The 14,575-nt window shown below is 37.6% G+C and overlaps 1 protein-coding gene across 14 annotated transcripts in view; it reads right to left on the reverse strand.

Annotated features, from left to right (window-relative positions):
* The window catches only part of ERC1 (ELKS/RAB6-interacting/CAST family member 1), a 544,893-nt gene that overhangs the window by 298,878 nt on the left and 231,440 nt on the right, over positions 1-14,575 (reverse strand). The window lies entirely within an intron of this gene.

Consider the following 14,575-nt stretch of genomic DNA (forward strand, 5'->3'; position numbering starts at 1 on the left):
ATCTGGGAACCCAGGTTAAGCAACAGCACATCATGTCTACCTCTGAAGCCCTGATCCTATATATCACTACCTCCACACTAAGACCCTAAAAATCTTGTGTTTAGAATCCCCTTGCTTTTGTTAGTTTTGTTACATATACAGATCCTTCATTTATTCTGCATGTTTTTGAAATTTATATAGTTTATTAATAAACTAAATATGTTTTGAGACTCATACTGATTAATTAGAGTAATGTAAGATTTTTTTAATCACTTTCATTTTCAATGCAGTATAAAATAGGTAATATACAGCATTGTATTAACACATGCTCAAGTTGGTAGAACTGGGTTGTTTCATTTTTTTTTTTTATTTCTTTTTGAGAGAGAGAGGAAGGGAGAGAGATGAGAAGCATCAATTCTTCGTTGCGGCACCTTAGTTGTTCATTGATTGCTTTCTCATATCTGCCTTGACTGGGGGCTCCAGACGAACCAGAGACCCCTTGCTCAAGCCAGTGACCTTGAGCTCAAGCCAGCGACCTTGGGAACATGTTGATCATACAGTGTTGAAGTTGGTGACCCTGTGTTCAAGCTGGTGAACCTGTGCTCAAGCCAGTGACCTAGGAGTCTTGAACCTGGGACCTCAGTGATCCAGGTCAATGTTCTATCCAGTGCGTCTCCACCAGTCAGGAGGTTGTTTCACTTCTTACTGTTACAAGCAATGCTACTAGGTATATTCTGATATTACCTGTACAAGAGCTTCTCCAATGTCTAGGCCTACAAACTGAATGCTAAGCCGTGTAGTAGGTATACCTTCAAATTTACTAATTATTTTCCAAGAAGTTGTATTAATTTATACTTAGTCTGTAGTACAAAACAGTGCCTGTTATACTTCTATAGATCCACTAACAGTACTATCAGATTTCCTAAATTTTATCAATCTGGTAGATATGTCATCTGATTTTAAAATGCATGTTCCTAGCTACTGAGGCTAAACCTCTTTTAAGACAGTATTTGACCATTCCAATTTCCACTTCAGAAATCACTATTTACGTGTTTTGCCCATTTTTCAATTAGGATTCTTTTTCTTTTTTTTTAAATAAATAAATTTTTATTAATGGTAATGGGATGACATTAATAAATCAGGGTACATATATTCAAAGAAAACATGTCTAGGTTATTTTGTCATTAAATTATGTTGCATACCCCTCGCCCAAAGTCAGATTGTCCTTCGCCACCCTCTATCTAGTTCTCTGTGCCCCTCCCCCTCCCCCTAACTCTCCCCCTGTCCTCCCTCCCCCCACCCCTGGTAACCACCACACTCTTGTCCATGTCTCTTAGTCTCATTTTTATGTTCCACCAATGTATGGAATCATGTAGTTCTTGTTTTTTTCTGATTTACTTATTTCACTCCTTATAATGTTATCAAGATCCCACCATTTTGCTGTAAATGATCTGATGTCATCATTTCTTATGGCTGAGTAGTATTCCATAGTGTATATGTGCCACATCTTCTTTATCCAGTCTTCTATTGAAGGGCTTTTTGGTTGTTTCCATGTCTTGGCCACTGTGAACAGTGCTGCAATGAACATGGGGCTACATGTGTCTTCCTGTATCAATGTTTCTGAGGTTTTGGAGTATATACCCAGTAGAGGGATTGCTGGGTCATAAGGTAGTTCTATTTGCAGTTTTTTGAGGAACCACCATACTTTCCTCCATAATGGTTGTACTACTTTACAGTCCCACCAACAGTGAATGAGGGTTCCTTTTTCTCCACAGCCTCTCCAACATTTGCTATTACCCGTCTTGTTGATCATAGCTAATCTAACAGGGGTGAGGTGGTATCTCATTGTAGTTTTGATTTGCATTTCCCTAATGACTAATGAAGCTGAGCATCTTTTCATATATCTGTTGGCCATTTGTATCTCTTCCTGGGAGAAGTGTCTATTCATGTCCTCTTCCCATTTTTTTATTGGATTGTTTGTTTGTTTGTTGTTGTTTTATGAGTTCTTTGTAAATTTTGGAAATTAGGCCCTTATCTGAGCTGTTGTTTGAAAATATCATTTCCCATTTAGTTGGCTGTCTGTTTATTTTTATATCAGTTTCTCTTGCTGAGCAAAAACTTTTTGTTCTGATGTAGTCCCATTCATTTATCTTTGCCTTCACTTCTCTTGCCATTGGAGTCAAGTTCATAAAATGTTCTTTAAAACCCAGGTCCATGAGTTTAGTACCTATGTCTTCTTCTATGTACTTTATTGTTTCAGGTCTTATATTTAGGTCTTTGATCCATTTTGAATTAATTTTAGTACACGGGGACAGGCTGTAGTCGAGTTTCATTCTTTTGCATGTGGCTTTCCAGTTTTCCCAACACCATTTTTTGAAGAGGCTTTCTTTTCTCCATTGTGTGTTGTTGGCCCCTTTATCAAAGATTATTTGACCATATACATGTGGTTTTATTTCTGGGCTTTCTATTCTGTTCCATTGGTCTGAGTGTCTATTTTTCTGCCAATACCATGCTGTTTTGATTATTGTGGCCCTATAATATAGTTTAAAGTCAGGTATTGCAATGCCCCCAGCTTCATTCTTTTTCCTTAGGATTGTTTTGGCTATTCAGGGTTTTTTATAGTTCCATATAAATCTGATGATTTTTTGTTCCATTTCTTTAAAAAATCTCATAGGGATTTTGATGGGAATTGCATTAAATTTGTATATTGCTTTGGGTAATATGGCCATTTTGATTAAATTTATTCTTCCTATCCAAGAACAAGGAATATTTTTCCATCTCGTATCTTTTTCGATTTCCCTTAACAATGCTTTGTAATTTTCATTATATAGGTCCTTTACATTCTTTGTTATGTTTATTCCTAGGTATTTTATTTTTTTTGTTGCAATCGTGAAGGGGATTATTTTTTTGAGTTCGTTTTCTAATATTTCATTGTTGGCATAGAGAAAGGCTATGGACTTCTGTATGTTAATTTTGTATCCTGCGACCTTACTGTATTGGTTTATTGTTTCTAATAATCTTTTTGTGGAGTCCTTCGGGTTTTCGATGTATAGGATCATATCATCAGCAAAAAGTGATACCTTTACTTCTTCTTTTCCGATATGGATGCCTTTTATTTCTTTGTCTTGTCTGATTGCTCTGGCCAGAACTTCTAGCACCACGTTAAATAAGAGTGGAGAGAGTGGACAACCCTGTCTTGTTCCTGATTTAAGGTAGAAAGTCCTCAGTTTTATGCCGTTTAAAATGATGTTGGCTGATGGTTTATCATATATGGCTTTTATCATGTTGAGATATTTTCCTTCTATACCCATTTTGTTGAGAGTCTTAAACATAAAATTGTGTTGTATTTTATCAAAAGCCTTTTCTGCATCTATTGATAAGATCATGTGGTTTTTGTTCTTTGTTTTGTTGATATGGTGTATTACGTTAACTGTTTTGCGTATGTCGAACCATCCTTGAGATTCTGGGATGAATCCCACTTGATCATGATGTATTATTTTTTTAATATGTTGTTGTATTCGGTTTGCCAGTATTTTGTTTAGAATTTTAGCATCTGTATTCATTAGAGATATTGGTCTGTAGTTTTCTTTCTTTGTGCCATCCTTGCCAGGTTTTGATATGAGGGTTATGTTGGCCTCATAAAATGTGTTTGGAAGTATTGCTTCTTCTTCAATTTTTTGGAAGACTTTGAGTAGAATAGGAACCAAGTCTTCTTTGAATGTTTGATAGAATTCACTATTATAACCGTCTGGGCCTGGACTTTTATTTTTGGGGAGGTTTTTAATAGTTTTTTCTATTTCCTCCCTGCTGATTGGTCTGTTTAGGCTTTCTGCTTCTTCATGACTCAGTCTAGGAAGGTTGTATTGTTCTAGGAATTTATCCATTTCTTCTAGATTGTTGTATTTGGTGGCATATAATTTTTCATAGTATTCTACAATAATTCTTTGTATATCTATGATGTCTGTGGTGATCTCTCCTTTTTCATTTTGGATTTTATTTATTTGAGTCCTGTGCCTTTTTTCCTTGGTGAGTCTTGCCAAGGGTTTGTCAATTTTGTTGATCTTTTCAAAGAACCAGCTCCTTGTTTTATTGATTTTTTCTATAGTTTTTCTGTTCTCTATTTCATTTATTTCTGCTCTGATTTTTATTATCTCCTTTCTTCGGCTGGTTTTGGGTTGTCTTTGTTCTTCTTTTTCTAGTTCCTTAAGGTGTGAAGTTAAGTGGTTTACTTCGGCTCTCTCTTGATTGTTTATATAGGCCTGAAGTGATATGAACTTTCCTCTTATTACTGCTTTTGCTGCATCCCAGAGATTCTGATATGTCGTATTTTCATTTTCATTTGTCTGTATATATCTTTTGATCTCTGCGCTTATTTCTTCTTTGACCCATTCATTTTTTAGAAGTATGTTGTTTAGTTTCCACATTTTTGTGGGTTTTTCCCCCTCTTTTTTGCAGTTGAATTCTAGTTTCAAGGCTTTATGATCAGAGAATATGCTTGGTACAATTTCAATTTTTCTAAATTTGCTGATATTGTCTTTGTGGCCCAACATATGGTCAATTCTTGAGAATGTTCCATGTACACTAGAGAAAAATGTATACTCTGTTGCTTTGGGATGAAGTGTCCTGTAGATGTCTATCATATCCAGGTGTTCGAGTATTTCGTTTACGGCCACTATCTCTTTATTGATTCTTTGTTTGGATGACCGATCTAGAGCCGTCAGCGGAGTATTGAGGTCTCCAAGTATGATTGTATTTTTGTTAGTTTTTGTTTTAAGGTCAATAAGTAGCTGTCTTATATATTTTGGTGCTCCTTGGTTTGGTGCATATATATTAAGGATTGTTATGTCTAGTTGATTCAGTGTCCCCTTAATCATTATGAAGTGACCATTTTTGTCTCTGAGTACTTTTTCTGTCTTGTAGTCAGCATTATCAGATATGAGTATTGCTACACCTGCTTTTTTTTGGGTGTTGTTTGCTTGGAGTATTGTTTTCCAGCCTTTCACTTTGAATTTGTTTTTATCCTTGTTGCTTAGATGTGTTTCTTGTAGGCAGCATATAGTTGGATTTTCTTTTTTAATCCATTCTGCTACTCTGTGTCTTTTTATTGGTAAGTTTAATCCATTTACATTTAGTGTAATTATTGACACTTGTGGGTTCCCTACTGCCATTTTATAAATTGCTTTCTGTTAGTTTTGTATCTAGTTTGATTCTTCTCTTTTGTTTTTCTATCATTTGTTTCTGTTTGTTTGTGTTCCATACTTCTTTCCTCTGTTGCTACCTTTTTTAAGTCATGTGTTGTTGTGGTGGTTTTTTCTAGGGTGGTTACCATTAAGTAATGAAAAGGGTACCTACCATATTCATTGTAGTACCCTATCTTATAAGTATTTCTGCACTTCATCGTCCTTTGCTACTGTTAATCTCCATTCTCTCCCCCCTTTTTTTTCCTTTGTTGTCACAGTTTAAGTTTGGTTTTATTGTGTTCTTGGTGGAGCTGTTACTTGTGGTGTTGTTTTCTTTTGTTCTTTGAATCTGGTTGGAAAACCCCCTTTAGTATTTCCTGGAGTGGGGGCTTTCTGGTGATAAATTCTCTCATCTTTTCTGTATTTGTGAATGTTTTTATATCTCTTTCATACTTGAAGGATAGCTTTGATGGGTATAGTATTCTTGGCTGAAAGTTCCTCTCTTTCAGGGCTTTAAATATTGGGGTCCACTCTCTTCTAGCTTGTAGAGTTTCTGCTGAGAAATCTGATGATAATCGAATAGGCCTTCCTTTATATGTTGTACTCTTCTTTTCCCTGGCTGCCTTGAGAATTTTTTCTTTGTCATTGGTTTGTGTCATCTTTATTATGATGTGCCTTGGAGTGGGTTTGTTGGGGTTAAGAAAACTCGGTGTTCTGTTTGCTTCTTGAATTTGAGGCTTTAGTTCTTTCCACAGGCTTGGGAAGTTCTCGTCTATTATTTGTTTGAGTATATTCTCCATTCCATTTTCTTTCTCTTCTCCCTCTGATATACCTATTATTCTTATGTTATTCTTTCTGATGGAGTCAGATAATTCCTGTAGGGCTTTCTCGTTTTTTATTATTTTTGAGTCTCTTTCTTCTTCTCTCTGTTGTGCCTCAAGTTGTTTGTCTTCTATTTCACTAATCCTATCTTCAATCTGGGTTGTTCTGCTAGCTAAGCTTGTTACCTCGTTTTTCAGCTCGTGAATTGAGTTTTTCATTTCTGTTTGATTTGTTTTTATAGTTTCAATTTCCTTGGTAATATATTCTTTGTGTTCATTGAGTTGTTTTCTGATCTCCCTATATTGCCTTTCTGTGTTTTCTTGTATATCTCTGAGTATTTTTAAGATTTCTATTTTAAATTCTCTGTCATTTAGCTCCAAGGCTTCCAATATGTTAAGTCTTTTCTCCATAGATTTTTCCACATCTATTTGTGTTACCTCTCTTTCTTTTGTATCCATAATATTCGATTTCCTCTTTCTTATTGGCATCTGAGGGTGGTCTTGTTGATAGCACTAATTAGAATTAATAAAGAGTAAAAAGTAAAAAAAAAAAAAAAAAAAAAAAAAAAAAAAAAAAAAGGGTAAAACACCCCACAAAAAAAAAGCAGTAATAATTTATTATTTCCCCCTTTTTTTTCTTTCTTCTCTTTACCTCCTCTCCCCTCCTCAGGGAAATATCGTGCCTATAATGGAGGGCCTGGTTTGCGGTGAAGAGTTCAAGGGGCAAAAAAAAAGGGGAGTAAGGACCTACTAAATGCAAAAAAAAAAAAAAGGAAGAAAATCTTAGACAAGCATAAGATGATCTGCCTGCGGGTGATGGTCAACTAAGAGATATAATGAGAGGGATAAGAGGGAACCAGAAAAAAGGACAAAAAAAGGAATGATAACGAAGAAAAAAATAAAAATAATAAGTAAAAATATGTTGTATTAAGTGGAGCGAAGACCAAATACAATGGAGACCTTGGGTTGGGAGGACCCAAAATGCCACAAAAATAAACAAACAAGAAAAAAACAAAAACAAAAGCGAAAAAGAAAAATAACGCCAAAAAAAGCCTTGAGTCCCAAATTAACTAATTTGTTCGTGATTGATGATTAAATGGGAGGAAAGTAAAACGAGAAAAGAAAAGACGAATAGAAAGGAAAAAATAAGAAAAAGAGAAAAACGAAGGAAGAAATAAAAAAGGAAAGAGAAAAAAACAAAATAAAGCAAAAAAAAAACAAACAAAAAAAACAAAAGAGGAGAGAGTGAGAGTTAAGTGTCCTGGAGTATAACCCCAAAGGAGGGTGAGGATGAAGAAGAGAAATAAAATGTAACACTTATGGTTAGTGTAGTTCAAGAAAAGGGAAGCATAAGATGGGCAGAGAATAGAAGGACCGAGGTGGAGGAAATAAAGGCAATAAGATAGAAGAAACAAACAACACAACAACAACAACAAAAAAATTAGTGGAACAAGTTGTAAAGTCTGTGGATTTTTCTTGATTTTGAGATGTTTTCTTCCTTTTTCTTTTCTCTCCCTCTTCCTGGTCGGTGACTCTGTACCCCAGGCTCTGCCCCTGTGTCACACTTAGGTAGGGATTTGCAGTTGATGGGATTCTATGGCAATGTCATATAATTGGCTTTAGTCTTGCTGGTAGTCAAGGCTTGTTGGCGTTTGCAGGGTCCAACGATGAGAGAGTTTGCTTTCCTGGATTCTCTCTCCTAGTCCCCCCTTCCTGAATTAGCAGCCTGGTGATCCAGCTATAAGGCTGCCACTGCTTCTGCCTGGGGAGTAAGAGGCTCAAAGAGCTGGGAAATCCCCACTCTATCCCCACTCAGTGCAAGGCTTTGGGAAGGGCTCTGGCAGTCAGGGCCTCCAGTGTAATCAGGCGGGGGTGGGAGTCAGTTGTTGTCAAGGTGGCTGTTCAGCGCCTAGCATTCAGCTGGACCTCTCAACCCAGGCTTTCCACACTTTGTAGCCTGTTTTGGCTGGGAAGAAGAGGCACTGGTCTCTGCTTGCGACTAGTGTAGTATAGATCTTATTATCTGCCAAGTCCTTCTTGTTAGCGTTTATCCCTGAATATGGAGGCTCTATCAATCAGAAGTTGCCCCCGCCCCTTTAGCGAGAGGCACTAAAAAATATCACGCCTCTTGTCTTGGGTCGGTGAACTGAGAGAGATCTTATCAATTAGAACCGAGGGTGCGCAGATTTCACGGGTTAAGTTAATTTCAGTAATTGGGTCGCAGCTGTGCTCCCGAAGGTATTTCAGGCTGCCTGCGCGCGCCCCTCCCCCAACGCTTGATTGTTAGCTTGAATGGCTGGGTGAGGTGCCCCGCCCACGGAGAGAATCTCCCAAGTAGGGAATACCGCCCTGGGGCCTCTCCCGCTCCCCGTGCGCGGGCCGCTGGGAACGTTAGCGGTGCTCGGTCTGCAACCGGACCGGGCGCCGCTTGCGGCGGCTGCTCGCGGCGGCGGTGCTCGCTCTGCAACCGACCCGGGCGCTGCTCGCGGCGGCTGCTCGCGGCGGCGGTGCTCGCTCTGCAACCGACCCGGGCGCTGCTCGCGGCGGCTCGCGGCGGCGGCTCGCGGCGGCGGCTAGCGGCGGCGGCTCGCGGCTCCCGAGTGCGGGCTGACTCACCACAGGCGCACTTCCTCGCGGCTTGAATGAACGTCCCTGAGGTAGCTTCCTCCACACCCTCGTCTCTCAGATTCGAGTGATAACAGTCCTTTCGCTTTCAGTTCGTGTGGAACTCCGGAATGCTCCGAAGATAAATTTTCCTGTTTCTAGTTTATAAATTTGTTGTGATTTTGGGGAGATCTGTCGGACGCGCTGCCTACGGCGCCATTTCCGTGACGTCACTCCAGGATTCTTTTTCTTAATGACTTGTAAGTATTCCTTATATATTTTGGTCAAAATATATAAGGAATTATAATCCTTTATGTTATATGTTACACAAATATTTTCTTCCAAACTAAGATTTATTTCTTTCATTGCTTTATGGCATGTTTTCACTTATAAATTTAATTTTTTTTTTAATTTTTAAATTTTATTTAGAAAATTAACTTTAAAAGGGTGATACTGATCAGTAAGAGTACACAGATGTCAGGTAAACATTTCTATAGCTTTTCAACTGTTGATTATGTTGTATACCCATCACCCAAAGTCAGATCATTTCCTGTCACCTTATATTTGTCCCTCTTTATACCCTTTCACTCACCCCTTCTCCCATCCCCCTCTCCCACATCCCCTTCCCTCTGGTAACCACTTCATTTTTATCTATGCCCATGTGTCTCAGTTTATTATTCCACCTATGTGTGAAATCATACAGTTCTTAGCTTTTCTCTGATTTACTTACTTCACTCAGTATACTGTTCTCAAGCTCCCTCCATGTTGTCGTAAATGTCACTATGTCATTATTTCTTATGACTGAGTAGCATTCCATTATATATATGTACCACATCTTCTTTATCCATTCCTCTATCAAGGGACACTCTGGTTGTTTCCATGTCTTGGCCCACTGTGAATAATGCTATGATGAACATGGAGGTGCATGTGTCTTGATGTACCAATGTATTTGAGTTTCTGGGGTAGATACCCAGTAGAGGGATTGCTGGGTCATATGGTAGTTCTAGTCTTAGTTTTTTGAGGAACTTCCATAATGGTTGCACTAATTTACATTTCCACCAGCAGTGAATGAGGGTTCCGTTCCTTTTTTCTCCACAGCCTCTCCAACACTTGTTATTACCTATTTTGTTGATAATAGCCAGTCTAACAGGTGTGAGGTAGTTATTGCATTGTAGTTTTTGATTTGCATTTCTCAAATAGCTAGCGAAGATGAGCATCTTTTCATATATGTTGGCTTTCTGTATGTTCTCTTAGGAAAAGTGTCTATTCAGGTCCTCTCCCCATTTTTTAATTGAATTTTTTGCTTGTTTGCTGATTTGTGAGTTCTTTATATATTTTGGATATTAACCCCTTATCGGAGCTGTTGTTTGCAAATATCATCTCCTATTTAGTTGGCTGTCTACTTGTTTTCTTGTCAGTTTCTTTTGCTGTGCGAAGCATTTTAGTTTGATATAGTGGCATTCGTTTATTTTTGCCTTTACTTTCCTTCCCTTTGGGGTCAAATTCATAAATTGTTTTCTATGACCAAGGTTCATGAGCTTAGTACCTAGGTTTTCTTCTATATAACTTAAGAATTCCAGGTCTTATATTTAGGTCTTTGATTCATTTTTAATTAATTTTTGTGCAGGGGAACAAACTGTAGTCAAGTTTCATTCTTTTGCATGTGGCTTTCCAATTTTCCCAGCACTATTTATTAAAAAGGCTTTCTTTTCTCCACTATGTGTTTTTGGCTCCTTTGTCAAAGATGATTTGTTCATATATATGTGGTTTTATTTCTGGCTCTCGATTTTGTCCCATTGGTCTGTGTTTCTGTTTTTCTGCCAATACCACGCTGTTTTCGGTATATAGGTTTTATACCTGGCAAACTTGGTAAATGCTCCTGCTAATTCAAATAATTTTTCTGTGGATTATTTGGGTTTTCTATAGACAGTGATATAATACATAATGATAATTTTTAAATCTTCTCACTTTCTCTTTTTTGTTTGTTTTATTAAACTTGCTAGAAGTTCCAGAACCATGATAAAAACAAGTAGTAAGAGTATCTTTGTCTTTTTCTTGATTTTTTAAAAATAAATTTCTTTACTTTCTTCCAGCTCAATGATACCTTTTTAAAATTAATGAAAAAAATCTGGCATTTTAATTGTTGTGTGTAATAAAGGTTTTTCAGAGAACACAGTTGATAATATTGTGAAAAACAATTTAACTCTGAAATCTTCTGTATAAGGTTATAAAACACATTTTCTTTTGGGTATTTTGGATATGATTCTGTCTATGCTTGAACAAATTTTTTTAATAATTTCTTTTTGTGTGTGTGTGACAGAGACAGAGACAGAGAGAGGGACAGATAGGGACAGACAGACAGTAAGGGAGACAGATGAGATGCATCAATTCATTGTTGTGGCACCTTAGTTGTTCACTGATTGCTTTCTCATATGTGCTTTGACTGGGGCTACAGCAGACCAAGTGACCCCTTGCTCAAGCCAGCGACCTTGGGTTCAAGCTGGTGAGGTGTGCTCAAAGTAGGTAAGCCTACATTCTAGGCCGATGGCCTCAGGGTTTCGAACCTGGGTCCTCCATGTTCCAGTCTGATCCTCTGTCCACTGCACCACTGCCTGGTCAGGCTTTTTATAATTTCTAAATAGTTCAAATTTGAATTTTAATTATGAAAAATTATTCAAACTTAAATAGTAAATTAATTACACAGTAAGATAAAAAGTCATTCTCTGATGGAAGATATACTAATACACTATTTAAAAGTCGTATTTCATATCTTTACTTTCTGCCATCTTGAATGTCTACAAAAAGACTCAGCCACAGAAAATATAATAAAACCAGTTTCCAGTGGAAGAAATAAAAATGGAACTAATGTCTATATTAGAATCTCCTCACTGCAGTTTTCTGTGCTAAGTATTTCTAATTTTATTAATCTGATCTCAATCATATCAACTAACAGAAAAAAGAGATTGAGATCTTTGCATTAGAAAACACACCAAAAAAAGGACAAAATTTTGTTTCCATGAATCAAACTGCTCTTTTTAAAAATTAAATTGCTCATAACATTGGTAGTTTATTATATGCAAAGATTTTGCTCTTTGTTTCAAGGGAGAAAAAATGTTAATGGTGTACAAATTCTTTTCATCTTGCATCTGTAAATTATTCCAGCTAGTGCTGGCAACACTGGCACCTGCAATGGAGCCTGGTCACGTGGAGCACCAGGACACATGGTAAGAAACCGAATTAAAACCACTTTACTAATTTTTGGTAAAAGGCAGATGTTATAGGATACACTTTTGATCCAATCAAGGTCAATTTTATTTTTCAGCCATTTTTATCATAATTATACCTGAGAATAAGGGACTTTTTTGGTTATAACTTTACCCCTAAGTCATAGAAGTAGGTCAGAGTATTTTTAGTTGTGTTTCAGGGAAAAAAAAATATTCATTGCTTCTATCCTATTCCAACCACCACCCCACTTGTGTGTGTTTTAAAAATTTTTTATATTGTGACCTGAACAATATTGGGCATATAATTTTAATGCTTACATGCTGGCCAATTGGCTCAGTGGACAGAACGTCGACCCAGCGTGCAGACATCCCAGGTTCAAGCCCCAGTTAGAGCAACATGACAAACACCATCTGCTTCTCTCCTCCTCTTTCTCTTCTCCTCCTGCAGCCAGTGGCTCCACTGGTCCAAGCATCGGTCCCAGGTGCTAAGGACAGCTCAGCTGATTCGAGCATCAGCCCCAGACGGGGGTTGTCAGGTGGATAGTGGTTGAATGGTATGCAGGAGTCTATCTCCCATCCCCTCACTTAAAAAAAAATTAATGCTTACCTCCATCAATTCTAGAAAGGCATAATAAAATGCTAAGCAAAGAAATAGAGAATAGCCCTGGCTGGTTGGCTCAGCGGTAGAGCGTTGGCCTGGCGTGCAGAAGTCCCGGGTTTGATTCCCAGCCAGGGCACACAGGAGAAGCGCCCATTTGCTTCTCCACCCCTCCCCCTCTCCTTCCTCTCTGTCTCTCTCTTCCCCTCCCACAGCCGGGGCTCCATTGGAGCAAAGATGGCCCGGGCGCTGGGGATGGCTCCTTGGCCTCTGCCCCAGGCGCTAGAGTGGCTCTGGTCGCAACAGAGCGACGCCCCGGAGGGGCAGAGCATCGCCCCCTGGTGGGCAGAGCGTCGCCCCCCTGGTGGGCGTGTGGGGTGGATCCTGGTCGGGCGCATGCGGGAGTCTGTCTGACTGTCTCTTCCGGTTTCTAGCTTCAGAAAAATACAAAAAAAAACCCCAAACAAACAAAAAAAGAAATAGAGAATATAAGCTAAATACAGAGCATGGTCCTAAGCATATACAGAGTAAAGCAAAAGTAGGTTTACAGCTGTTCATAGCTGAATACAATAATAAAAATACAGGAATAAAGTCTGTTTTGTGTACTCACAACTGTAAACCTACTTTTGCTCACCTTGCATGTGTGAGTGTGCACATGCATAACCAAGAAAATTAAAAAGCAATATTTTAGATTTTTTTTTCTCTTTATGGTTTTTTGTTTCTGAATGTTCTATAATAGATATAAAGTGTTTTAAAAATATTTTAAATTTTTATTTTTTAAAAATTAGGTATGATTGTATCTCAAGAAAGGTCTCTATCTATATCACATTAGATAGAAAGCAGTCCAGTAAGGCACATCTAAGTTTCCGTTAGTTATTGATTTTTGGTCTTTAATTTTCCATTTCCTATTCATATTTTCAATTTCCTTTCTTTAACTCAGTGTTATAGTTATTACGTCTACATTTTTACTCCACACAACTAAATGTGAAAATAAAATGATTTTATCTAAGTGAGGCAACCAAGAAAAGTATAGAAAATCGTGAGAGGATTAAAATACTCTCCTACAGCTTTCCCCTCCACCTTCTTGCATTGTGTGTATACACATGTGAGCATGAATGCATGTAAGGTCCTGAATTCACAAATTAACTGGAATAGGTACACACACAACTTTCTTATGTCACTAATAGCTTTTCAAACTGTTTCTCAGGGAAAGGACACAAGGCAAAAAACATGTTAAAAACGGGGGAACATTTCTGGAATATAACTCAGGAATAAATATACTGTGATATTAGAACCTGTAAAACATGGAACTTCTTTCTCTTCACTTATAAATAGATCAATACATAATTTGATTTAAATCTGAGTTTACAGGAAAAGGCATGTTAGTAAATCCATACCTTAAAGTGCTACCAGAAAGAAAAAGATTTAATGGCTTAGTATAGATTTTTTAACTCTCTGACTGCTATTATACCTGACTTAATTTGAATTAAATGCACAGTGAACTTATATCTTTTATCATTCTTCAAGCAGGAAAATGGAAGAATTTAGAAAGATTTATAAATGAATTAATCCTTTAAAATCAGAGTCTCAGTTTATCAGTTCCCAACTATATAGTATAATAAACAATGAAACGATGAATAACAGATTCAATTCTTTCCACATAGATGTGAATAAATTTATATGTAAGAAGAGAGAAAAGCAAAGATGGAAAAGGAAACAGTTTAATTTCTATTGATATCTGCCAAAATGAGTTTTGTAAAATGTGGTCCACCATCTTGCTATTCAAAGTGTGACCCATGAATTTACCTCATCGGCATCACCTGGAAGTTTGTTAAAAAATTCTCAGGCTCACACCAGATCAACAGAATCATAATCTGCATTTTAACAAGATCTCCAGGTGATATAAATGCGCATTAAAGTTTAAGAAGCACAGGTCTACTACTTGGGCCATGCTCCCTCTGCTCCTATTTACTTTGTTATTGTTCCCTCGACCTTTGTTTCTCTGAGTTTTCTTTTTTCCTTTTGATTTTAGAGAGAGATAAACATTAATTTGTTGTTTCACTTATTTATGGATTCATTAGTTGATTGTTGTATGTCCCTTGACCGGGGACTGAACCTGCAACTGTAGTGTACAGGAATGACACTCTAACCAACTGAATACCTGCCTTT

Source organism: Saccopteryx leptura, chromosome 2 (genome assembly GCF_036850995.1).
Source record: "Saccopteryx leptura isolate mSacLep1 chromosome 2, mSacLep1_pri_phased_curated, whole genome shotgun sequence".
In the NCBI taxonomy this organism is placed as follows: domain Eukaryota; kingdom Metazoa; phylum Chordata; class Mammalia; order Chiroptera; family Emballonuridae; genus Saccopteryx; species Saccopteryx leptura.